The 27,718-nt window shown below is 44.1% G+C and overlaps 1 protein-coding gene and 1 long non-coding RNA gene across 10 annotated transcripts in view; both read right to left on the bottom strand.

Annotated features, from left to right (window-relative positions):
• THSD7B (thrombospondin type 1 domain containing 7B) overlaps positions 1 to 10,961 on the bottom strand; it is a 292,293-nt gene extending 281,332 nt beyond the window's left edge. For 2 of the 9 annotated variants that reach the window (XM_048953266.1, XM_048953263.1), the window contains exon 1: positions 10,558 to 10,806. The gene's annotated coding sequence lies outside the window, so the exon portion shown is untranslated. The other 7 variants (XM_048953271.1, XM_048953262.1, XM_048953272.1 and 4 more) reach the window with 6 other exon arrangements.
• Positions 10,962 to 11,099: 138 nt separating this feature from the next.
• On the bottom strand, positions 11,100 to 27,468 carry LOC125696556 (uncharacterized). The gene is made up of 4 exons (XR_007378404.1): positions 27,356 to 27,468; positions 26,699 to 26,797; positions 19,281 to 19,433; positions 11,100 to 13,016 (listed from the first exon to the last, which is right to left on the bottom strand). It is a non-coding gene; the product is annotated as an uncharacterized LOC125696556 (long non-coding RNA).
• Positions 27,469 to 27,718: the final 250 nt, after the last annotated feature.

The following is a 27,718-nucleotide window of genomic DNA, read 5'->3' on the forward strand; positions in this document are numbered from 1 at the left end:
TGCTGCCTCACCGCGTGTCAGTGCAGCTCAGGGAAGGAGCTCCAGCTGCACAATTGGAAAGGACACAAAATATGAGAAATTGCAGTAACCTGGATCATTTGCTTCCAATTGCTTCTGCAACTGAAGGATGATGAACGCTCGTGCAAACATCGAACCGTGGTGCCATCCCATCTGAAAGACAGATATGGAAGCAGCACTGCGTTGAGTTTTTTAACAAGAAGGAAAAACAGAAGATACAGACTGCCTTCAATTTTCACCCAAAAGGACAAGGAATGGAAGGACTGCTTTCCCCAGATGGGAGCTGAAGGAGCATACAGAAACCAAAACATCAGGAAACCATGAGTTTTGATCAAAAACTTGGAATGAAGAAAGCAGAGCTTTCCAGATGACCTCTCAGATTCTACTTCACAGCACATACAATTTCTGGATAATAGATGCTTTATATAACAACTCTGGGATCAATCCTTCCATTTGCCATGGAGAAGGAAACCCAGCAGAGTTTCCTCTAAGCATAACAAAGTATTATCTGACCATCTCCAGGGATGACAACTGTACACGGATTTCTTGTAAATCAAGCACAAGGCATTGACAAGTTCCTCCCACACACACGCCTATCTGCCCTCGTCCACCCTCTTCGACATGAGCTTGCAAGCAGAGAACAGACTCCCACTATTTGGTAACACCCTGCAGCACCTGAACGCAGCTCAGATACGTGCAACTCCTTCAGTGAGTCACAAGACTTTTTCTCCTCCCCTCTTCAAGTTAGTCAAAGGAGGTCACTCACACCCACACTTTCACCACACAACTATTGCTACTGCCCTAAACACAAATGTTAGTCTTCAAGTCCAGTTTTTTGGGATATAGGCGCAAATTGCACTCATTTCCTATGCCCAGCTTCAGTGCCCCTTTCCACTGCCTTCATCCTCCAAGTACATGTCACCCAGTAGGAAGTTAGCAGTACTTAGATAAATCTCAGACTTCTTACTAAAATTAATAAAAAGTTTTGTTTTGCAGATTACCAATATATTCACCACTTTGTCTGGTTGGGCAATATTATCTGCCATAACACTGATATGTAAGCAAAACAATTCAGAAATGACATCGTTCACCTCATCTTCTCACAGTCAGCTACTAGAATGGGCACCTTGCTCCGAGCCCTCCTGGGTGCTGTGCCAGCTGTCCTCCAGTCCTTAACTAAGCTGTTCCTGAGCAGCACACTCAGATGCATCAGCCTGAGCAACAGCACACACATGCATGCCTGGTGGAAGCAGGGCAGTTGTCTTGTAGCTCCAACAGAAATACATCTTAATTGACGGCCAACATCACACCACAGATGAGCCAGGAGCAAAAAAAAAGGCCAGCAATAACGACAGGCCACTAGAAGTAATCTGCTGTCTTCTGGGTAAAGCGTTCAATGCTAAAACTTATTATCTATAACAGCACCTTTTGAATCACTTTTGTTTTGCCCTGTAGAATACCTTAATGTTTCTGCTGCTAATACAATTTCTGGCTTGCAGTACTGCCCTCGTCTGTAAAACTGCAAGAGAAAGGGACGGAAGAGATGAAAACTGGGGGGAGGCAGAACTGCTGTTATTATTAAACCTTTAAGTTACAGAGTTAATTCCAGCTAAACGCTTTTCTCTGCCACGGTGTTTATATTGAAGTGAATTTTTTTTTTTTCCAGAAAGGAAATCAAATTGTTGCAGCCGAGCATCACACAACTCCACAGCCATCTATACGTGAGCCGACCACACTTCCACTCCAAGTCATCTGTTAAGCAGCACATCCCCAGCTGGGGACTGTAATTAGGGTGCAAACTGCCATACAATCCTCTTGCCAGATTGATGAAGGAGACCTCTTACAAGGTGATCCAGAAGGCAGTGCTGAGACCATTAATCATTTACCCGTTGAGGAGAATACAAAAAGCTCTGCCAGTAAGAGCATTACGGTGGAAAATACCTTGACAAAACCAGCAAAGTTTTAATTAAAAGGTCAGACATTAGTTATAATATTACTTTAAACATTTCAGGAAAGTTCACATCAAAAAAAGGAGATATTCAGATCTTCTGCAGAATTTGACGCTCACACTTCTGCTATTCCTTTTAAAAGCTTGATACTGATCAGCTCAGAGCTTTCAGCTCTGCCAGCAGCATCCCCAGATACCAAACAAACGCGAGAGTAATCCACAGAGCTGGGCTGCCAGTACTTCAACCTGCAGCTATTTATTCTGGGAGATCTGAATCCACTGAAAAGGCAAATATTTTTGGCAGCGTGTGGTTACAGAACTCAGCAGCACAAAACCTCAGGCTACAGTGAGAAGGGCAGCCCTGGGGCACTGCCTTCAGGGCCTGAGCACGTGGGTCAATGCTGCCAAACAACCACGAGCTGCAACTTCTGAAGTACTCCGCTGTGGGGAAATACCTTAAGTACCTACAGGTGAGGTCAGACAAAGCGCTGCCCCTCTTCATTCACATTGGCTGCAGTGAGGAAGGCCATCCGTACAGAATCCTATTCTGACAGGTAAACAGAGAGGTGCAAGAATCAAGATCACTGACATACTCTAAGGCTATTGCTAGAGTCAAAGTATTTCTCTTCGGAAGCAAATTTTTAATCTTCTTTAGCATTCAGAGTCCTGTTCTGCTTACCCTGCACCATTCATACAGAGGGTGGAACAGGTTGCCCAAGGAGGCTGTGGATGCCCCAGCCCTGCAGGCATTCAAGGCCAGGCTGGATGTGGCTCTGGGCAGCCTGCTCTGGTGGCTGGCGACCCTGCACATAGCAGGGGGTTGGAACTGGATGATGGCTGTGGCCCTTTTCAACCCGAGCCATTCTATGGTTCTGTGATCCATCAAGAGAATCAGCACCAAACCATGTCCTACCATCAAACTTCACTCACACTGGCCCACAGCTCCAGGGAGCAGCATCTGGCAGGGAGGGGACAGGAGCCAGACTCTGCTTGTAGAGATTTGATGGAACTGCCTAGGAGGCTTCTGCTAGTTCAGAAGCAAACAAAATCTATCCCATACAACCATCCACCAACCTAACAGAAAATGCATTTTGCTGTAGAATACGCAATAGGGAGGAAACTTAATCCAAGCACATCATTGCACAGTCCAACAGGATTTGCTAGAAACTGCACTGGTGAAGGCAAGCTGCTATTAGCTAAGTCTAAAATGCAGTCGGCATGCAATTACTTTCTTCCCAAATGACTGGAACAGCCAAATCTAAATAATTTTCCACAGCATATCCAAAATAAAGAGTTGTAAAATAAGAAAGTCTGCCACCTGTTGCTACAAAGTTAAACCAATTTAAATATTTAAAAAAAAAAAGAAGAAGAATCTTGTTTGCAAACCACTGTATTCCTTCCCAACTTCCCTCCTTCCCCAGAGACAGCGGCTTCTTTCAAGGTACACAGCAGCAGGGAGTGCTGACAGCAGCACAGGGCTGAGCACAGCCCAACGCAGTTCTAGCAACAAGTGGCTTTGCAAAGGGTTCTTTTGCAAACAGAGCTGTAGAAATAAGAAATAAATGAATTCCTTCTGCAACACAGGAAAATTTCTGATTTCCAAGACCCTTGCTTGCATAAGTAAACATGCATTAATTCACTGAATATGTCAGTGAGAGAAGAAAAGCAGAAATAGCTTCATTATCATTATACAAAATCATACACACAGCAATCTGCTGCAACAGCAAGTCCTACCATACGTCACAGTTTCCCCATTATTCACATTCTCCCAGTGCAGCTGAGCCAGTGATGAGCACTCAGCAGAGCAGTGCTAGCACACGCAGGATAACTCCTGTATCCTAAACCACTGGGGCTTTTTAACAAGTCAGTAGCATCCAAACACCAAACGGGGAGAACAGAAACTAACTTGCAAACACAAAGATGCTGACCTGAGGATGGGAGACCCACTGTGGCATCACTTACTGGAAGGGTACCAACAACACAGACAGAACTTTTTACCAAAATTTTAACATCTAATTTAAATAAACCAAAGCGTGCTGTCAGCACTGGATGGCACAAGGCCCCACAGTGCCTACATCCTACGCTTAGCATTTCTTGGAATACTGAGTATTAAACACAACACACAACCGAAATAACACCCAAATGCTTCATAGGTTGGAAGGGACCTCCACAACCATCTCGTTCCAACCTGCAGACAGCTAACATGTTATCAGCATGATGGTCTTATCATGGAATAACAAGGGAAAAATCTGTTCCCCCTCTTGGAATCTTGCTGTGTCATCACTCACCAGCATGAATACTGCTCTCATCCATAGGCAACCCGTTAAAGATGCCGATGGGTTCTCCTTTTAGTGCAGCAATTAATGCTTCTGTTCACAATCTCTGACCTTTAGCTCTCGGTCCCAGAAGGGTTATTCACATTTTTCCTTTTAAGTTTAGCACAAACTGGGAACTATTTGAATCTTCCTAAAGACAGAGGGACATTAATCGTAACCACAAACCAGCCTTTCATAGCAGTAATTCCCAGAGCTTTCTCCTCCAAACCTGCTCTTCTCCCCAGGACCAGCTGCTCCCCCCATTTCCACCACTGCTGCAGTTCTGATGTTCTCTGTTCCAGAGGTATTTTTAGCAAGTAACTTGGAAGAAGCTTTCACAGTGCCATAAAGTTGTGCATCCCATGCTGCACCCCCTGCAGGAGGATGGCATTGCTGGGTTATGTTCAGTGAAGCCGTAGAGCTGTGGGCAATATTCTTCATTTCCACTGCCATCACTCCTCATTCCATTTCCACCTCCCCTCCTACTTTTCCTCAGAAATGTAGTTATTATTTTTTGTTTTTGCCTAATATTTGTTATAAAAATCACCAAACATGGAGAAAAACCTCAGCATGCCATCTTCAGACGCGCCCCACAAAGGCACCTGGCACCTTCTTTTGGAAGTGTAATTAATGCCTGTTTTTACAAGGCAATCCCCATGCACACACATAAATAAATAACACAAAATATATTTTCTCACTTCCAGTCTCAAAAACATTAATCATAAGTTAATCATCAATATCCTTCTGTGTTAAACAGCCCTGATACAGACATCATTATCGCTAGTTTGGAAGACTGATTGGCTATAAAACTCCTCCTCTGGAGCCAGAGAGAGGGCACTGCAGAGCTGAGAGTCACCCAAACATCCAGAAGAAAAGCTGCACCCACGTACACAGAGTGCTGGGCTCAGGCACAGGGAGAGGCGATCAGCCTGACAGGAAATGTAATTACTGTGATAGTTCCTGCCAAGATTAGACGTGATATAAGCAGATATATCAAACGCATTTGACGTGACATATTATCACTGATGTGCCTAAACATATAAAATGGGGTGGAGGGTGGATGGCTTGGATTCTGGAAGGGTGGGAGCATCCTTTTTTTGTCATTATTTTATTTTACAGGGAACAAGTCACTTGACACGCCATCTCTACCTCCATCCCGTTTGTTCATTAAGGTTTCTCCTCTCCTTCCCAGCTCCTATTTCCATCATGATCAGAGTGACATAAAACATCCTCTTTGTTGCGGCTCACTAAAATCGAAGCCGCATCATGTCTCTTTTTCACGTCTTCTCTTCGCTCCTTGTCACTCAGAGGTTTCAATCCATCAGCTTTCTGCTCACATCCACAGTCCGAGCCCACTTCTCGACACCAGCCTTCTTGTTTGCCCCTTCTCCTTCTTGCTTTCACTCACCAGAGCTCCTTCCCGTCATCATCAATCAGCTCCAAATTGCCACCATCTCACGGCCGTCATTCACACACCAACCCCTTCTCCTTGTCCCCACGCCAGATTTCCATCATCTTCGCAAACTACTGAGCAACTTCCTATTATTTTAAAACACATCCTACTGTTTTCCCTCCTACGAGCCACATATTTGTCTCACCACCCCCCACCAGCTCATAAAGCTTCCCCACATTTGCCCAGTCTCCCACCAGGTCAGCCTCAGCGCGGTGCATCATCTCTGCATGCGATTCCCTCAAGGACTACAGCACACACCAAACACCTGAGACTCCACCTCACTCCAGCCCCGAGCCCCACAGACACAGGAGAGAACACAGCATGACGTGAACTGTCAACAAAAGCCTCAGAAACCCTCGTTGGAGAGTTACTCTCTCAAGTGTAGGTCTCTGATACTTCATCTAGGGCTGATAGTTGAAAAGAAGAGCCACGTGCAGCTTGGCCCAAAAGCCGAAATAACAGGAAGACAGCAATCCTCAAGGCTCTCAGAGCTGGTCCGTAAGATTAATGGGCTTCTCTGTTCAATTGACCAACTGCAAAAATAGGGAAGGAAAAAAAAAAAAACAAAAAAAAACACACACACACACACACAAAACTGAGCAAAAAGAATTGAACAAGAACCGAATGCTTATTTTCTTTCCAGCTTTTACCAGAAAGCAATCCGAACACTTTCCCTCAGACACTGTCAGATTTTATTCCAGAAGAAAGACTGTTTCTTCTGGGCAAATTTAACCTTCTGATTATTTTTTTAATTTACATCTTGAATGAAAGTTTTACTTAAAGCCATTGCAATGAAATCTTGCAACTCTTTGACAACATTTAGAAGATGCCAAATCATTTTAATCCTCCGAAAGTGGGAATCTCTCACTGGAAACACGCTTCTCACAAACAAAGTTTTGTCCTTACCACCAAAGCTCTGTCCCTCTCAGTTTAACACTGCCACTAAAGTACTTTAAATGGAGAGGAAAAAAATATATATTTTTTTTTTTTTTTAATTGATGGAAAGTTTAAAATTACTTCACCCCCAAAATAAAGCCTTTCTCTGGACATGTCTGTGCTACTGTCGGATACACAGAGCGTATTGCTGCTCATTTCCTGACAAATTACTCTCCAGGAGAATAGAAATATCCACGCTGAGCCTCAGCAGCCTGTTGGAGGAGCTGCCTCAATGCACACAGATGCAGAACAGCACTGAGCAGCCCCCACATACGCAGACCAGAGCTTCAGCCCCATTCACTGATGGCTGCATGGCACTCACCTTCATAGTGCTGCACCTGCACACAGCTCTCCCATCCATTGCCTTCTTCATGCGGGCATACTCTCTCTTTTATTAACAATTACTTAACTCTGTGCATACTCTTAAACAAGGCAGGTTACTCTCACAGCTTTTGAAACAGGATGGGGCACAGCTAAAATTTTAATTAGCAAAACAAACAACAAAAAAAGATTCTATTGTGTGTTTCTGTTGGGGTGATTTGTAAAATAAATTGGCCTCAACTACCAAGCTGCCCTCACCACCCAAGTCTTCTCTTTCTCAAATGAGTATCACACATTAGTGATACAACTGCTACCACTAATGGTATACTGGTGCAATGTGAACCACACATCATTGCTGGAGATGGCTCTCACCAGCGCCACCATGTAAAGCTGTATGTTGTGCTCACTACAAGTACCCAAACAGAAGCACAGATCCCTACATACGTGCTTCCCAGGCACCTCACAACACAGAGGTCAGTGCCCACTGGAACAGTGCCCCAGGAACCACTGCCCCACACTGTGGTAACTCTGCTCCCACTGCACTGCTGCTCTCTGATGACTGGTAACAGCAATCCAAAGACAATTTTGCACATCCCAGTGAAAATCCAGTGATTCTGATGCCGAGCAAAGACAAAAATCTCTATCTAGTGACCAAATACCACTGTCATGTCATGCATGTATAAACTCCTACAAACCCTGCAATGGTGAGTTCTCTACCCAACCTCCTTTTCACACAACAGACAGAAAGCTAGGCTGCTTTTGCAGCATGCTAAAACGCCAACGTGAGTTGTCAGCCACTGTGGGAGATGGATCAAAACCTGCCTCAGCTCCACCCAACAACTGAGGAGATCGCTCAGGGCCATATTCCTTTCATAAGCCTGTGCCAGACCAGGAGGTACAAGTAGCCTTCTGTCCATTACCCAGAGCAAGGATGGGAACAGAAGGCTGCCACATTACTTCATTACTTCAGCCTGCCTCCAGCACTTCAAAAATACTCACTGCCTCCTCCTCCACTGCTGTCCCAAACTGCCCAGCATGCAGACAGCCTAAGCAGCCACAGCACATCATGCATGCAACAAGTTGTGTGAGAAGAGAGAAGCAATGAAAAGCTTTCAAAAAAAAAAAAAAAAAAAAAGTTTTGTTTCAATCTAAATAATAAAAGCTTAGCAAATAAAAATCATAAAAAGGAACTATAACTAAAAGCATTGCAAACAAAAGTGATGCAGCACATCCTTAATACTCAAAAGTTTAAAACTAAGCACAGCAGAAATACAAAGGAATGTCTAAAGATGACTCAAGGAAAGGCACTCAAAAAGAACATTACCAGCACACGTACAGTAAGCAGCGCGCCCTGGGCTAGCAGAAGAAGCTTTTAGCATTTCATGTTCCAGCACAGGACAGCACACAGCAAGCCATCTGCTCAGAGCCAGGAGCTCAGAAGAACGCTGTCAGTGACACAGAGCCCAGACTTCTGCGGCTCGCAGAAAGCACAGCAACACTCAGAGCTCCTGGTTATCTCCTGGCACAACTTCCTGGGATTTCTCAGATTAACAACACTTCATTTTATCTGAGGTGCTTTGTCTATTTCTCCTACCCACTTTCCACCAGCCTAGGAGGAGGTCTGGACACAATGGGACACGGCCACCAGAGCCTTGGCAATCCCAACTCCTCCTAACAGCTGACCCTCCTGTGCTCTTGAGGCAAACAGCCACACAAGTAATGCCACTAACATCCTAAATGCCACCTCAGGGGTAAACTCAGGTGTGGAATTACCTGGGATGTGGCACTTAAATGACAGCACCGAGGTTTTTAGCCAGATTCTGTCATATTATGAGACCCAACTACTGCGAGGCAGGACAGCCCACCTGCGGCTGCTAAGCACCCAGAGCTGGCAGCAAACCACATCAGCACCCATTCCCAGTTGTTCCCAGCTGCACTGATAGCACAGGAGCCTGCAAGCCATGGCTAGAACAGAAATCTTCATCTCCTTCCTACTGTGTTCACTAACAGCAACGCCACGTTTAGGGAAAACCATGTTTTTGTCACCCACACTGACACAAGCCCAAGACTCAAGAAAGTTCCTAACAACTGACAGCCCAGCCACACACTTGTTGAACACAAGCTGGCAGGACATCGTCCATTAGCTACAGAGCACCTCAAGTTCTTTCTTCAGTCTCAAGCAGTTTCCCCTCACCCTGCCCCATCCACAGCACTGACCCCCGGTACAACACACACCGATAAAGCACAGAGTATACCTGCACCAGAGAGCTCATACTGAGCAACAGCCTGTAGGCATTCCCACCACCTTGTTAATCAGCAACAGCACCACTATTGCTCAGCTTTCATAATCCCTTCCAGCTGAGGTGGGTGGGTGCAAGAAGCACCGCAGGGCAGGAAGGCAGAACAGACACGCGTTTGTGTTACCACCGTAGCACTGCCAACTCTGGGTATTTATAATTTGTATTATTTACTTATCCCACTCTTTTCCAGCCTGCGCAGCCCAACAAGCTCAGTTGCCTTGGACACCTGGGTGGGAAAGTTCCCATCACAGCTCATCTTCCATCGTTCCCTTCCTACCAGCCGACAGCTGCTGGCAACCCAAAGCAGCCTTAGTGCGGCACCCAGGGCTCCCTCGTGCCTCCCTGCAGCCCGGCGCGGTACCTGCAGCTCGGGGCACGTTCCGCCCGCTCCAGCTCTGCCTCCTCGCAGGCTCTCCTGCTGCCAGCCGCGGTGACAGCTCGGTGCAAACACAAGGAGCGAGCGTTGGAAGCAGGCAGGAAAGCTGTGCCGCTCTGCTGGATGAAAACCGGTAAGGAAGAACGAAAAAAAGAAAAGAAAAAAAAGCGCGGATACCGAAGCACGAGGAGAGCTCCGGGACTCCCCACAAAGCCACGCCGCTGCCAGCAAACCCCACAACTTGTGCGCTGCCAGCAGCGGGCACGAGCAGCACGAGTGCCTCCTAGCAGAGCAGCGCGTCGGCAGCCGAGCAGCAGCACCGCGATCTTTAGCGGAGAGCTTTCTAGTGAAGGGACGTCCCTAGAAAGCAGTCGCTACGCGTGCAGTCCTCCCGAATGTCATTACTGATCCAGAAGTAATGAAATAGCAAATAATACGGCCCCAGGGTACACATCAGCCGCCTCTCCTAATGCATACAGATGGAGCTCAACAGCTTTGCTGCTCTTCCATTATCGCAACGAAAGCGGATCTGTGAAACGCGATCGCGGTGAGGCGGCTTACTCACGAGCAGCGTTTATTTCCGATTCCTCAGAAAACGCTTCTAAACACGCTGCGATGGGGGAAAAAGTTTCCGGGTTCCAAAGCGGCGGCAGCTCCGTCCCTCACACCTGCCCACAGGTGCCCGCAGCGGGCTCGCTCCCTCACGCAACAGCTCGTTTGCTCCACAGCGAAGCGCAGGTCGCAGAGGTCAGCAGGCAGCGCGTGCCGCCCGGCTCGCTCCTGACCTTGGGTGCGCCGCGAGACGCCGGCCGGACGGACAGACACACACACATACATACACACGCGCGCGCGGCAAACTCGGAGTGCGCGCTCGCGGCGAAGCACGTTACCTGGCACACGGCACTACCCGGAGGATCAGCGGGCGGACACAACCACCTCCGCGCCGGGGGCGGGCCATCCCGCGCCAAGGCAGCACGGCACCGTGGGCACCCGACGCCGCAGCCCGGCTACTTTTCACAGCCGGAGTTTGCTGCTGCAGCAGCGGCCGCCGCCGCCGCCTTCCAGCGCCCGGCTGATCCCCGCCCCGCCCCGCGCACCAAGCGGCCGGCGCGGAGATGCTCGGCCGGCGCCGTCCCGCAGCCGCAGCAACTTCTGCCGCGCGCCGCTCCCACGGCCCCGCCCGGCCGCGACCCCCCGCGCGCCTCTCGCCGCACCTGCTGGCAGCCCAGCGCGGGCTGGGAGCGCTGCAGCGGGCAGCTCTGCGGAGCCGGCGCCGCGGGCGAGCCCGGGCGGTCGGGGCGGCGCCGGGCGCTGCCGCGGGCGGAGCGCGCGCTCGGCGCGGAGGGGCGCGCTGCCTCGGGCGGGCGGAGCGAAGATGGAGGCTCGGCTGCCGCCCGCCCATCCCGGCCCTGACACGCCGACCGGGCTCGGCTCCGCCGGAGCTACCGCCGCCGTCTGACGCCCTCTGCCGTGCAGCTCCGGGGCGGGCGGCGCTGCCCGGCTCCGCGCCGAGGGCGGTTGTCCGGGCAGGAGTCCCCGGCCATCTCGGAGGTCCTGTGGAAAGTTGTTTTAGACGCGTAGGCTAAAAGGAGACCGAGTTCTGCACACGCCTTATCAAACGCTCTGCGCCGCGTTCTAACGGCAGGTTCACGCAGACCCGAAGTCGCTCACGCGGTGGTCAGACGCCGTGCGCGCACCTCGCGATCGCCAACGCTGCGAGCCGTGCCCGGGGAACGCTGTCCCACTGACTTTCCAAGTCATCGCAGTCATCTGCTAGTTTCTGGAATCCAATCAGTGCAGAACGTGGCCAAACGGCTGAGGCCGGCGATTAGGAAGGGAATATTTATTGATTGCAGGAAGAGGAGGAAGGGTGGTACTGAATCCATCACTTTTTAAATGCACAGACTGAACGATCTCAGCCTATCGGCCCTGCTTAGAAATTCAAATAGGCATTATTCACTGCCACCGACATTGTTTTGTAAAGCAGTCTCTAAATTAAAGGATTATTCAGGAAAAATTAATGCGTGTATCCAACTTACCAAGTACACACAATGAAATTACTGCAATATTTATTCACTTTTTCACACATCTTGTTTCTGCATTCTCACAAAAGGTTCACTCTCACACTGTGTAGAGTGTGAAGCGAATTATGACTACTGAGAGAGAGATGTGGCAGCATTGACCCAAGGCTCCTGTGTTGGAATGCCAGCCAGGCCTTACCACTCGCTTTGGCACTCGCCTGCACCCCAGGACACCCCATCCAGCGTCTGACATTCAGCTCACTGACATTCAGATAGGTTTTCCAACAAGAAATGTACATAATGATTTCTGTGAGTTACCACTTGTGTTTTGTACTTTATTTTCTCTTTATGTAATTTGTTTAATATCAGAAAATGCTTTGCAATGACTATTCATATTACTGTAGCATCCACAGATGCCAAATGACACCAGGACTGCATGGTGCTCGGTGAAATAAATAAGTGTGCATCTGTCTTACAAAGGAGAGAAATAGGAAGCAGAACGGAAATGGAGGCAGAGAGATGATGATATATAGCATAGGGCATACAGTCACTATCCAGCACTGAAAGGTGGGTTTCCTGCTTCCAGCTGTGCCCATTGCTCTCACTGATGACAAGAGATCTTCCTGGAAATCACCCGAGAAAGAAAAGCCCATCAGAAAGCACACACCATCTGATCAGGAGCTCTTCAAGCAGCTTTCCTGATAGAAGTTGTACTTGCCATGCAGAAATGCTTCCTCAAAGGTGACTTTTTTGAAAACAGATTTCTCCAGGAGGTGCATGAGGCCAGAGAACACGAGCCCGAGTGCCCTGCAGTCAGTGCCAGAGGGCGCTCACCTGGGCTGGGCCAGCCCCAGCTTCACTGCTCACCCACCCATCGGTAAGCTGTGAAAGGTCTCATTTTGTCTGACACAATGGAATGCAGCTCTTGAAATGCCAGGGGTTTTTCACAAACGACACTTCTATTTTTCCTGACCAGGGTAGAGGCAGTCCCCATCTGTTTGCCCTCTTACAGCTTTGTGTTGTCCTCTGCCAAGAAGAGACTTTTTTTTTTGCACCACACGTTACTTTGAGTTGAAGCAGCGCTGCTGCAAGTCTTAGCTCAGCTTGTCAGTGCCCCGGCTGCATTAATGCCGCTGGTGGAGTGTCTTGAGAATGGCAGCCTGAGCCCCTGCAGCACTGATCCACAGCAGAGGCAGCACAAGAGGGAGATGAGAGGTCTGTCCAGCAGCAGGCTGAGTGCCGGCTCCCTTCACTGCAGGCATTGTGCCTTTGATTCTCTTCCTTGAAATTTCAGCGTTCCTCAAGGACTGTGTGGAGGAATGTGTTACCTGAAAGACAGGTAGGAAAAAAGCAGGAAGTAAATACGGGAGATAAGTGTGCTTTTCCAATTTGAGTAGAAGAGTTGAAGTAAAAAAACCAAGCAGCAGTAACAGGAAAATATAACACAGACGTAGAGTATGAAGGAGCTTGGAACAGATAGCAAAACAAGGAGTAACCTCTTTGGCTTTTACTTTTCTTCAGCCCCTATCACTTGTTGTCTCTTCTTACTTCTGCTATTCTGATCCTCCTGTTACATGGAGTGGGCCTGCTTTGCAGAACTCAAAGAAAGGAAACCAGTACCCAAGCACTGCAAGTGTTGGAAGCATTAAGCCAGTTCTTCCTTGTGGATGACTGGCTTGGACTAAGAAGAGAATAACAAAGCTACTTGAATGACAGCTTGGATCAAGTTCATAATGACCTGGTTTGTACAGGCCAGGTGTTATGTAGATTGGAGCTTGTTATTGTGCATAATTTTGGCAAGCCTTGCAATGCAACAGCCAGCTCCAGCAGAGCTGGGCATGAAGCCACATACTATAGGCAGGTCTATCTTCAGCAAGATGGGTAAAGAAGCCGTCTTTTTCTGTTCTCTGTACCGTGGGGATGTGAACCAGCCTGCCTGCACAGCATCTGGAATAAAGCCTATAGAGGAATAGAGAACATTTTCAAAAAATGAAATTCCAGACTTTAAAATGGAGCGACTGCATAAAAACACATGGACACATTTATTGTCTGCTTCTTATGGAACAAAGCTTGAGAGCAAGCTTGTACTAAAAACAAGCCATCCACTCCAGTGTCAATAGAAAGTGATCAAACTATGCTACAAAATGTCCTTAATGATATATTCCACCCTTTTTAGAAAGTATCTCATAATTCTGTACAAATTTTTATGCTATCTAAAAGTAGATACTTGAGGTATGTGAATGAAGACCTGTCAAAACTACGGCTCACCTACGAGTTGTTTTCTCACTCTTTGCCATTAATACGCACATGGTATGATTTGTCCTTCAAATTACTTGGTCTGAAATGTTTTTCTTCCTTCAGATGGCCATTTTTTAAAAGGAGGAAGATAGCAAAAAAATAAATCAGGAGAAGTGTCCCAGGTGCAGTTTTTGTAATTATAATTAACATTGGACTTTCAGGATATCTGAACACTTTTCACTGCTGCTCATTATGGGTTCCTGTGCCCCGAGTTAATAAAAGACACTGCAAATCAGATCAAACCCAGTTAGATGAGTTAATCCATTTCCTATTCTTCGTTATGAAGAGGACTGTGTAAGTGTGGTGGTAGTATTGTTTTTACACGGCACCACAAAAGCAAACCTAACTCAGGGGAAAGATAAAAAGCACCAAACAAATTCTGAATCATATAATCTTTACCAGAGTACTGCAACTGCAAATAAATGACAGCTTTTTCCATATATGAAATATGGCGCTTTTATTTTTAGTAGTATCAGCTTTCATACTGGAGTCAATGGCACCAGAAGAAAAAAAAGAACAAAGTCAAGCAGATAATGAATGCCTGCCACAGTAGATGAGCAGTCTGAAGGCACAGATTTAAACAAGGGCTACATACAGGACAGGCACCAAGTAGGTGTGGCTGTTTGGGCTTTAATGCTTCATGGAAAGGTGGGTTGCGAGAAGCTCAAATCTCAAATTCTTGAATCTCTGGTTCTTGCAGAACTTACACTGAAGGTTTATAAGTTATTTTTAATAGTCTATTATAAGCTGGGATCATGGGAATCTGAAAAAGAAATCATCCGCTCATCCTTAGGGGCAGTGCCTCAGAAATCGATGCTAATGAACAGACTGCAGCGTAAGGAAGCTTGCATTTCCCCTGCTGCACCAATTCTGGGCATTCACAAGGGACACAGTGAGTGCCATCGTTTGTAATTAGAACAGGGAGGGGAAAGAAAGAGGATATCAGTCATTCACACTTCTCGTAGTGTCATTTCTTTGTGGCAGACCTAGCAGATTAAGCAGGCATTCCATTTAATATTATTCCTATTTAAGGACCAAACATAATTTATTTTTAATTATGGAGTTACCAAGACACCTGCCATAAACGATGGCAGTCCTGTTGTACTCTCAGATGATGACTTCTTCAGTAACGCAGAAGAAATGCATGTACAGGCAGTACTTTTAGCTTTGATAAGACCCTAGCTAAACTATAGCTCAGTGAATACTTAAAGCCAGTCCTAATGTTGCATTAAGTCCAAACTCACTACCCACTGTGAGGTACAATACCCCAAATCCCACTGTGCATCCGTGCCCAAACTCAAAACAACTGCTGAACCAGGTTTAGAAGTCAGGCCTCCAGCAGCACTGAGCTCACTGGACAAGCAGAAGTGTAGCAGCACACCATTGCCCTCAGCTCCATGTCCCTTCCTGGTCTTCTCCACCCCAGTTTTCCGATGTCTGAAAGTGATTTCTAAAGCATTCATCTTTCCTCTTTATATGACTTTAGTTTGCACTGCTTTCCAAGGTATAAGTAGCAGAGGGTGGTCCTGCTAGCTACAAGGGATGAATGGCAGGTCAGAGCTAAATATTAGTAGAGATTCAACTCCCCTTGAATCCCCTGGTGGCTCCCAATCACAGTGCAGAGACCTGCTCCTGCTCAGCCCTCCTTGAGTTCCCTTAAGAATCCAAGTCCTGCAGTCCTTCAGTAACTAGAAAGCATTTAACATTTGCACTCTAGACCCTTCTGGGACATACCTTCATCTGCACTTGGATGAACACAGCTGTATCAGCAGGGGTACACAAAGGTCGGAAACCACCACCTGCCTTCCTACAGACTGTATGTGTATGAGGACATATTTTTCTTTTCACCGACCCTAAAATCATTTGCCCTGTTCAAATTTCAAGATGATCTTGAAATTGAGAAGGCAGGATCAGACCTTTTGGTGCCAATGTTGGGTAAAAGAAGGAGGTATATTTATCAAACATATAATCACTACAAATTGGAGAACAGACCAGAACTATTGAGAAAGACCAATTGTCTTCTTGGCTAGAGTCCCTGGAGGTTAAATATGTGATAGCCTTGTTAATGTTCAGGGAAACACAGCACTTGTAGTGGCGCATAAGAGAAAGTCCTCTTTAAGTATGATGGCATGCCTGTTAAAGAAAAACAGGAGTACAGTACAGCATAAAGCAATGCTTCTGCTTCCTATTCAACAGCTCTGACAGGGCAAGAATTCCACCTGCCATGCAAAAGAAGAAAAGCTTCAATGGAGGCACTTCACAAGCTATTAACCTTTCCTGATTGGAGTCTAGCTTTACAGAAAGAGCAGCGAGCAGTGATTCTACTTGTAGAAAGAAGGTCTTTTCTACAAGTAGTAACTGGCAATAATTTAGCATCTGGGGAACCTGTCAAGAATTAAGGTTTTTGTGTTCTGAGACACTACTTGGTAACAAAGATGATAGTACCAGATAAAGTGGGCTCCAGGCTAGTGAGTAATTATTAGGTCTGAAGCTGTTGAAGACTGTAGAGAAGAAAAAAAATTCACAAGATTTTCTTATAATCCTGTTTTTGCTTTTGGCTTTTCTGCTTTTTTTAGTGCTTCTCTTCCACTTTAATTAAATGTTGAAGGGATTTGCTCAGCACAGTCAATAATGGCATTCTGATACTGATGTTAAATTGACTAGCTATTTTTAACATGCTTCTTAGTTATTGCCTGTCATCGCTAGTCACACATCTGGGGCTCTGCAGATACACACTACCACAGGAGATTCCCAAGAAGGGCTTTTCCTTGAGGAAGTTCAATCCCATCACATAGTTCTGAGCATCCATACAATGGATTAAGTCTAGTCACCTTGTTAGAAACACACAGAAATTCCTGCCTTGGGATGGCAGTTCAGTCCAACATCAGTGCGCCTCGATTGCCCCATGCCTCTGCTCGATGGACTGCAGCATGCAAAAACCTGCTGCAAAGGCAAAAAAGCAGCTGGCAGGCAAGGACAGTCACAACAGTGTTCAACCTCTGAAGGTTTGGATCATACCTCCAAATGGGTCAGTAGTGGTAAGAAGTTCCCGAATGTAGTCAGCTGCAGAAATGTGGTTTGACCCAGCCACTCTGATACTGAACAGCTTCTATTCTCCAACACACAGCACTTGGCTGGCTCTGTCTTGTAAATATATTTGCACAGATCATTGCTTGATACAGAAGTATTTCTAGCACTATTTCATAAGGAAAAAAAAAGTCTTTAATAATTCTACGTAATACATTGCTAAATGTATTATTTAAATGAGCTGTTACTAAATTCCCTGTCTACATGAAAGAGGAAAGTGTTCACACTGCAGATAGCTGCAATTTTTAAGACAAAAGAAAAACAGAACTGAAGATTCCACAACAGAAATAAGAGGAAAGAACAAATAGAAATTCAGTGACCAGCTGCATATTTCATCACGATTTCCAGAACACTTGCACAGACAGCAGTCAGCAATTTTTGCCTCAAGAACCAGCAATGAGAAGGATGTTCAGCTCAGCCAACAGCCTCCCTTCATACCAGCTCTCTCCCTCTTCCAGGGGCTCCCTGTCAGGACTCAGCCATCACCACCCTCTTCTGAGTTTCTTTACAAATTGTTTATACGTCCTCCCTATACACACACAAACACAATAAATGCATTGTACACAGTTTTCCATCAACTTACCATGTTTTGCATAAGTTTCTAAAATTGCACTTCTCAGCATTTTCAAATATAAAATAACATATTAAATTTAACCAGTTCCCAATAGAATGGATTCAATTCAACTATCATTCATACCTGTATGTGGAATGTATGTAGAATAGAGCTAAATGGGAGTCCAAAAATAGATACAAAACAATTTGAAATAATTTTTGTTGCATATTTTTTAAAGAAGGTTTAAACATTTTAAAATCATCCCCCATTTATTTCTTCCTCTCTATTTAGGTAACAGGGAATTTGTCTCAGGTTCATTTCTTCTGAGGACCTGCTTACTGTACAGGTCACATTCCTGCCTAGGCAATGCTTCCAGGGAAATGCATTCCAGCCCATGCACTTGCACTGGCAGCCTCCTAGCAGCATTTTGGAATTAGTTCAGTGTACCTGCTCCTCTGTTCTCCACCAGGCACTTCTGTTAAGCACCAAAATCAGCATCACTGCACACATCAGGTAGCCCGTGAAGCAAGTAATTGACACATTCTCACTCCCTGATAATTCACAAAACCATCAAGTGCAGCACATCCAACAGTACAGGGAGTAACAGACCCAAACCTTTCTAAAGGTGACCATCTGTGCTTCAGTGTTTCTCAATACCACTAACCAATGAAGGCAACAGTTACTAACTTCTGTAATGTCTTCCTCCCTCCAAAATCCTCACCTAGTTGTTTCTTTCTAAGGTCTATATTGATTTATTTTCCCTCTCTGTGTGCGCATAAAGCAAGATGAAACCATTTCCTTACTAAGTTCTGTGTTTGAGTGACATTTTTGAACTTAAGGGAAAAAAAAAAAGATGTTCTGTAGTCCTAGAACCTATGCACAAGTACTGAAAGTTTATTGCTTTTCACTACAGCCTTGGTTCTCAGAACCATATCAGATGCATTTACTAAGAAGCATGGCATATTTTTTTCATATGCCAAGAAATAATATAACTATTTTAGGCAAGGTCTCATTGCCTCCTAAGGACAGAGCAAACTGCTGGTGGAACTCTCTGAGCTTTCTGTTAGCCTATGTTGATTACTTATAAGGATTCCTTATAATTAACTGTAACCATGTCATTTTCTCCCAGCCACTCAGATGAAAGAAAGAAGGAAAGGAAGAAAGGAAAGGAAGGAAAACTTACATCAAACTCATGTTTGTATCTCTATTTGTTTCGTATCCCTGAGTTCATTTTTAACTTACAGAGCTCTCAAGCTCTTCTCCACATACCCTAAGCTTTCACATAGATAACCATTCCTTGCCTATCACATAAAGATAAGCATTTTAACAACAGATAAAGAGTTAGTTGTACTGAAAGTGCAAGAAGCTTAAAACAAATATTTAATATTAAATAAGTGCTTTCTTACTGAGCCATTTGTGCTCCCGAGTGTAATAGTTCTGTGGATACCTATTGTTGATTTATTCATTTATATTACTTGAAGAAGCCTGCTAGAGCCTGTAGGCACACATTCAAAAATAATTTAAAAGGACATGAATTCATCAGTGATTCAATGACAACTAATGGTAATTCACCAGTTGAACCAACTGAAAATAACATAAAAATACCTACAACTCAGATTTCTTCTGGTTTAGAGCTCTAAGTTCTCAACATTACCTTGAGAGCCCACAGAACTCACATCTCCCACCTGTGTGGTAGGTGACAGCTTTCAGCTATCCACTGGCCACCTGTGGTACACTGGCTTCCAGAATGCCCTGATGACAGCAGTTAATGCGAAGGTACACTTGAGTGGCTGAGAGTGATCAGTAACTGTGAAAAGTAAGAGACAAAATGTTGCACAGTCATCCCAAAATAATGTTTACAACGCTCACATCAATAGGTTTTATTTATCCAGAGGGGTGGATGGGCTTGCAAAAAAAAAAAAAGATACAATATTGAAATTAAGCAGATTTATCCTTTTCTGTTGCTTGAAATATTTTGGAATAATCTACTTTAACTTCAAAATCATGCTGTAACATTCCTAATTCAATTTCATGGATTCTGGGGAATTAGGATCAGCAGAGGCACATGGGCGATGGCTCACATGCTCTCCCTAAATAGCATCTCCATTGTACCATCAAAGGCAATACTACACAGACCACTGGTCTGATTCAGTAGGACATCTCTTAAATTTGTTAAAAACCAGGAAATACCATCTGGTACAATCCTAAGCAAAAGAAGATATATACTTCTTTCAAAAATTCCAAACTGATGAAATATTTTTTGCACTACTTCTTTGTACTTCTTTGTCCCACTCTCCCATCTTCCAAGAAATGCTTTCATAATAAAGATGGTGTATGCAGAATCATCCATTTTCTTGATCTCTAGAGTCTGCATTGCTGGCAGTGCCCACCTCGTGCCAGCAGTTCGTGCTGCTTTTCATAAAATCCTAGACCAAGCAAGAGAAAACAGCGTAATAGTCTTCAGGCGCCTCTTAGCTTTATTGTGTCCTAGGCTGGATTACCCTCAGTGTATCAGAGCCCAGCACTTCAAAGGAGGAACGGCTGTGAGATTGCAATGCTCAAACTAAAGCTGTAGTTTTATCCATCAATATAGAGTACAGCAGGGTCAATACTTCAGTGAATGGAAATATAAGCAAGAGAAATTTTACCACATCATTAGATCTTCGCAACAATGGATGAGGAATTTCATACCTAGAATAAAATAATTGCTCTTAAAAGTTACCAAAGGAGGATACACTGAGTGGTGGATGTTTCCAAGCTGCTCTGTAGAAGTCATGACTTTCTTAGCATGAGTACTGAAGAGTCAGTGCCACTTGTGGGGTGTTTGGCAAGATCAAAAGCCACTTTGTAGGTTTGGAGGTATTGATTTAGTTGGGGGAAAAAAAAGTGCCCTTTGTGTCTGATGGTTCAAGTATCCCTCACTGGTTGGCAGCAGTTGCTGGAAGCTGGTCTCTAAACCCGTTTTTATGCCTTCAAACATTCTCAATTAGCAGATGATCTTTAGAACAGTCTCCCCATTCAGTGTTTCTTGTGGGACCTATTTGGAACCCTGCAATCAGCTGTGTATTGCAGGTAGCTGGACTCATTTTTACTAAGTCAAGGCAGGCATACAGCAATAGCAAAGGAGATGCTGGACTATTGCTCTTCAGATGAACCAGAAAGTCACCCCAGATTTTAGCTTTTCTTTTCCATGTTATGTTATTTCTGGAAATAATACAAGAGTGTCTAATACAAAACTTCTTTCTTTTTTAGTTTTGCATCTAGAATTACACAAGCTCAAAGGAAAATAAATCAGAGGATGCTCAGTGCTTCCCTAACTCCTGAAAAAAGGCAGTCTGACAGAAACAGATTGAAGTTTTAGTGAAAATCTGAGACCTGTGCAGATTTCATTTTGCCATTCTCAAGGGAAAGCAAGGTGGGAATAAAAGAGAATGAGAAGAGCAATTCACGAACAATTCAGCCTAACTTAATCCCCAGACACCAGAAGAGTTTTGTTTGCAGAGTACCAAAAAGAATTCTTTTCCTGGGTTATTAAACATTAACCTGAATTAATTCATGCTCCTCTTATTAGGCAGATCAAGTCCATATGATTGCCAGCAAGTACCCATAATTTGATTTATGTCTACTCATCCATCTAGAAATCTGAAAAGAATCCCTGTAAATGATTAAATATTTGATTTTTAGTAACAAAAGGAATGGGAAAAAAGCATGGGTATGTAAATGGAAAGCCTTCTGGGTAAGGTCCAGAGGTAGCTGGAGAAGTCTACTGCCTGTGCTGAAAGTAGAACAAAGGTAGCTTTAAAGTTTCATTTGCACTCACAACCTCAGTGAAGCATTTGTACCACAAGCACAAGTAAAGTGAATTACCTTGGGATTGCCACAGAATTGGCTGCAGCACTAGGATGCAGGGTCTGTACCCCCAGCTCTTAAGTACTCAGGTAGGCAGAACGGAACCTCACTATGGGGCAGGAACTAATAACCAGACTTAAAAACAAGGTTTTTGCAGCTAGGTTACACTGGAAGCTAAATGCTTAACTTTGGCAGTGATCAGACAGTGGTCATTCACTTGTTTGGAGAGGTTAGTTGCACCCATTAATTTTAACAGAAAGATGAGAGTTATTTAATGCAGAGTCTTTTCAAAGTGAAATCAAGAGAAGAAGACAAAAATGAAGACTAATGAGATGATTTAAGAAGACCACTTTCACTGTGATTTATTAGAAAAGAAATAACCTGGAAGCCAGGATTCACAAAATCCCATCCAATCATCCATTTCATGTAAAGTTGCTGTCTTAACCTGCCAGAAGAAATCAAGTGTAAAAATGTAATGAAAGAAATGGCACCTTCCTCTTCTACTTAAAGATAGTGTTTAGCTTTAAAAGCATAATCTAAAAATAAGCACTGCTGTTCGCTAGTCTCATTGCATATTGAGATCCATTCTTCTTCATTTAAAAGGAAACAGACCTAATATTCATTTGGCATCCAGTTAACTTACTGTTCAATGCAAACACACCATTTTAACATATAAAAATATTTATTTGTGATAAAGAAGCAAAATACATCTGGCAATTAACTAACATGCACAATCCACGTCAACTCAAGTTGGGCTTATTTCCAGATAGCCGACACTGCGTACGTCAAACCATCTCAGTTTGAGGTGAAAACAGTTGTTAAATGAAACCATGAAACAATGTGTTAATAGGAACAGGCAATTCCAGCTTCTGTGGCAAAAAGATGAGACAGGTAATGGTCCAATTAAAAGGTATTTATGAACCTTACACTAAATTGCATTTCTTTATGTGAGTGGTGAAGTTAAAGTGAGTCTGAAGCTAATGTGACTCAATATCTGCTCTGTGAGCAGCAGTTGCACAAGGTTTTCGGTTGCAGCATACCTGGAAAGTAAAGCGTGACCATCCTCTGAAGTGATAAATGCCAGACACATTTACTGATCTGAACATCAATAATTCTGAGAACTTCTCTTCCTTGAACTGCATTCAGCAGCATCTAAGACTTCTCTGCAATGAGTAATAGCTACTACAGCTTCAACACAGCTATAACATGCAGAAACCTTCCTTCCTGCTTTGAAAATGTTTCAATGCATCCATTTCCTCCAGAGTTTAAGTTGAACTGCCAAGCATTTAAGCCTTGCACTCAAGAAGCTTGCCTAGAGCACCAGTGTAGTTATTCGCATACAGAAGTGTTAAGTAATAAAAAGATAGGCTGTTAGAAATTAATAGATGAAAGGGGGAAAAGTCCACTTGTTGACAGTGATGTTATTACTGTGCCAAAAGTAGTAGCTCAGACCTGAGCGCTGAACCTCGGAGAGCTGCCTGTCCTGTTGCATCCAGTTTGTAAATAGTTCCGCAGCGCTAGCAGACACATCTTGTTCCTTAAGGACAGGGATGGTTCTGTACCCGTAGCTCAGTCTGGGCAGCGAGGAAAGGAGAGAGTAAACACTGGTTTACATCAGGTAGAATCGTCACTGCTCCTCCTAACTGAGGCATGTCTTGTTATGCTAACAGAAGGTAGAGCTAAAAACAGACAGTTAACTTGCTCTGGGAAACTCTCCACCAAAAAAACAAAATCCATACTAGGCTGTGTGCTGTCTCTGAGGCGTAAGGAAAAGTATCACCTTGTGCTTTTCAGACAGCTCTGGAGATGGTGGTGGGTCCTACAAAAGAGTCTGACTTCTCAGCTTTTTGACAGAGTGCAAATTCAGCTGCTGTCTTTCTCAGAGGAAGAAAGAGAAGGAGATAATGCCACAGCAGGAAATCCTTGAAATACTTCTTTTCCTTCTGATACTTTTGCTGCTATATATCTCATGGTTGTACAGATTATTCTTCTGCAAAGCTGTAGCTCACAATGACAAGTTACTTGGCCAAAAAAAAATCTGAATTATACCGTAGAGTTCGTATAACTGTGGTGATCAATAAGAGCTAATAATTAATCAAGCACTATCATCCCAAAAGGAGGTTCTCACTTAGTAAAAAGGTTAACTGGAAAATATAGAGCATACTGTGGCCCCAAAATTCCATATAGTTAATCAGTTTGTTACATTTCAGGCTGCACCCTGACAGCCCACAAATCAAGCGAAGGCCAAGGAGGCTGGAAATCACTCTGCCCTAATTGCAGGCTCCAGCAGTGGCAAAAGACTGAGATGTCGCATCCCGATAAAACAAAAACAGGATGTACTTTCTCAGCTTGAATCTTATCTCAAGACCACATCCAAAAATAGCAATGATGTATTTCTATTCACATTTTCCTAAAGAGGTTTTCACTGCATCCCCTTTCTTACATGTAAAGTCACTCTGCGGCAATGAAATTGCTTCTTCAGAGTATCTCTCTTATGAAGTGAGCTTGTTAGCTCAGGTACTAAATATTTGTCTATGGGAAAGAAAGTTTTTCCCCCATTAATAGACCTACTACATAGTATCATCTTCAACCAATAAAGCCATAACAGATAAAACAGCATTTGATGCTTTGGCTGCAACCTGTTTTTGGTATCATAGCTAGAAATAAACTGGAAGAAAGTTTTGCACTGGATTAGATACCATACAAATAATGTCTGTACTGAATTAAAAGATTGAGTTTAAGTACTGTTTGAAGTACAAATTGCTGAGATGTGTTTAAGTGCTGCAGCCGGATGAATCAGTGTATGCCCAGAACTCCCACTAAATGTATTTATCCAAAGAGCTGCGTGGATAAAAGTGACAGAAGAATATGCTGCTAAAACTGATCACAGCAGTTGTTTCCTAACACTGATCACGCCAACGCACTGCATCCTTAAGACATATCTTGGACCAATAATTTCCTCTTGAATGCTTGCCTTCAAGTCCTGTCCTAATTCAGAACAGACTGCATGTTATTTCTAATTATTCATTCTACCTTCCAGCTAATGGAAATGGAAGAGTGGCTGGGACAGGAGTATGTAATGATGCAAATAAGGGCTTCTGGATCTTGTCCAGCTTCTGCTGCCATACTGGGGTATGAGTATGTATGCTTGTATCAGAGCACATGGTAACCCCAGTGCAATTAATGAAGTTGGGTTTTGTTCCTTCAAGGGCAAGCATAAAGTAATAGGAAGTGTGGGGTTGCCCACTGATTGAAGCAGAAAGCCTTCAAGGTGCAAGGAGGGGGGGACCATTAATACTTGCAGCGCACGTGCACAGAGACAGTGAATTAACCTTCCCCTGCAGCCTTACCTTTGGCATCACCTGAGCTTTGAACAGCTCATTTGTCATTCATCTAAGTGCTCTTTCATCACTATTTTCTGGCAAAGGATTTTATAATTATTACCAATTACTGTCTATAATATATGCAGCTTTCTGCACTGCAGTTATATTTCACCACTGAACTCTAAAACAAATGTCTTTATTAAAAACACACTCCACCAACTGCATGACACAGTTACTCTGAGATAGCTGTCAAAGAAAAACCTGACATAAATATTTACCTTATTAGTAACAATAAAAAGACTGTAGTTGGGTAGGCACGGTAAAAGCTATCTTGAATTCTGTCAGTGTCCATCTGCTTCTAAAGAGCTCAGCCTTCCAAAAATTTTAGAGCAATGTGAGAAAATATATGGAGCTTAACTTAATACAGAATAACTCCCATTTTCTGCATAATTCTGCAATAGCTCTCCAGGATTTGTAGCAAGCAGAGAGAAGCATTTAAGAAGCACCACTTGTCAAAGATATGTTTATTTGCCATTGGACATCAGAAAACGCTGGGTCTGCAATGAACCTGTTTACTCAAGCTGAGCTGTGTGTTATAATTATGATCATCAGCCCAAAGGACTGCTAAATTAGCACAGCCAATAAAATCAATGAGATCAGGGGTACAAAGAGACTCAGGATGGAATGGATCTGCAAAGAAAACTACTTAGTATGACACGGCTGCCCTGTGCCCCAAGCTTTGTTGACGTAGCAGCTGTAGGGACACCGCTGATGGAGTGCTTAGCGCACACCTTCCACGCAAAACAGCAAACGACATTAAATGGAAAAGCTCTTCTCTTAGAAAAAGCCATGGCTTTCCTACCCTGTTCTGTTTTGTCTTCATCAACTTGAATATCTGAGGAATCAAGGTAGGCTATCAGAAAAAGTAGATTTGTAAAGTAATAGGCCAGAAAATTCACTCAAGTGAACACCAGTGTTTATACAGTTAAACTAGGCAATCCGTGAGTTATGAGTTGGGGAAAGGTTCTTCACCAGAGGGCAGTGGGTGTGGAACAGCATCCCCAGGGCGGTAGGCATGGCCCCAAGATGCTGGAGTTCAAGGAGTGTTTGGACAATGCTCTCAAACACAGGGTTTGGAGTGGCCCTTTGAAGTGCCAGGGGTTGGACTTGGTCATCACTGTGGGTCCCTTGGGCAGCTCTGCCCACCACGAGGCAGTGAGGATGCAGCAGCCCAAAGGAAGGGATTTTGCAGCTCACCTCTGCCTGCACTGAGTAGAAGTGCAGTATATCACCAAGCAAACATGCATAGAAGCTCTTAGAATTGTCAAGAAGAGGAGACAGAAAAGCTTATGGATGACCCAGATCATTGCTGCCACTGAAATGCCTTTTGGGAGATTCAGAGGTATAAAATAGAGCATTTTCAACTGTATAGAAAGCAATTTCTGTCAAATTTCCAGGGCAACTTGGGTAAGAAAAGGGGTATGGGAATGGAAATAAATGAATGCTTTGAATCCTCACTGCTTACCATCTTCCTGCTTTTAACTTCACTCCTACAGGCTTTTGTCTTAGGGAATGTGATTTAATAATTTTGCTTGTGATTGAAAAAAAAAAAAAGATTAAACAGAAAATTCCTTGTCCACGGAGAGCAAAGGAGAGAAAAAGGCTTTGCTCTTCCTTTCTATGATCTTCTCGTGATAGCCACCCGACAGCATTAAGGAGAAAGTGAAGCATATTTCCAAGAAAAGGACACCAGGGTTTCTCACCTCAATATAACTCATTAACTCTGATTTCCAGCTCTCCAGGAAGTGCAAGACCAGGCTGTAGTTAAAGAAACTTTTCTGCCAAAGGTCAATGAAATTTTAGTTCTAAGAAAATAGTGCAGAAACCCCATGACTCTCACCTTTATATGACAGACAGAAGCATTTGGTGTTGCAGGGACAGAGTTTAGATGCTTCTTCTCACCGCACAGCAACTACACTCAGTTCTGCCATTAAAATATCTGCAATGAATATACCAGAGCTGTAACGAAGGTTGGAATTATTAAGCTTTGCCCATCTATTAGAATCAGCAGCCCATATGCACCTCCCCATATATGGTTGCTTGATTAAAACATACTACTAAATACTGGATCCAAGAAAAATGGCTTGTTGTAACAGACTGAAATCAGTCTCTCTCTCAAATTTTGTAATTTATCTGTAATTAAATTAATTGCTGCATTTGGGTATCCTTTGGGAAATCAAGCACAATTAACTGCATTGATCAAAGTCAGCATCAAAGATGATGAGATTCAGAGGACGATGTCAATATATAAGTTCCCCACAGAACTGTGTTAAAATCATCATCATCCTTCTGGTACCCTTTCACTCCATCAGCAAGTGGCTGAAGGCTGCTCTGTAGCTAATGCTGACCTTCAGCTGTGACTTAGTTTATCTGGATTAGCATAGTTATTTGCTAGAACCTTAACAGAACAAAGAGCCGATCAATATGAGGTCAAAACAGAAGTGTCACAGACTGCTTCGGCCATTCCAAAAAGGTGGCATTTGTCATCAAGACTTACTGCAGGAGCTGGCACAGCACTCCCGAGGCAATGCCGGGGGTATTTCTTTGGGCAGCGTCTGCAGACAACATCCACAAGTCCTTTGTCAGGTATATTTCATGCCCAGCAGTGGGCTGCATGAACAGGCAGGTCAGATTGATCAAGAGAATGAAAAATGTCAGGAAAAAGGAGAGAGAGGAAAGAAAATAACAAGGTACAGAGGTTATAATACTGGAGAGTTCCGTGAAAGAGTTTAACCCTTAGGTATTTTGTACTCATTTACACCAGTGGCTTATAAGAGAAGCCTGAGAGAGATAGGATAAGCACAAGGTATCAGCTACATAGTGTCTTGCATCTCAAGTAGTTTATTCATTTACTAACATT

This window comes from Lagopus muta, chromosome 8 (assembly GCF_023343835.1).
Source record: "Lagopus muta isolate bLagMut1 chromosome 8, bLagMut1 primary, whole genome shotgun sequence".
NCBI classification, from domain to species: Eukaryota; Metazoa; Chordata; class Aves; order Galliformes; family Phasianidae; genus Lagopus; species Lagopus muta.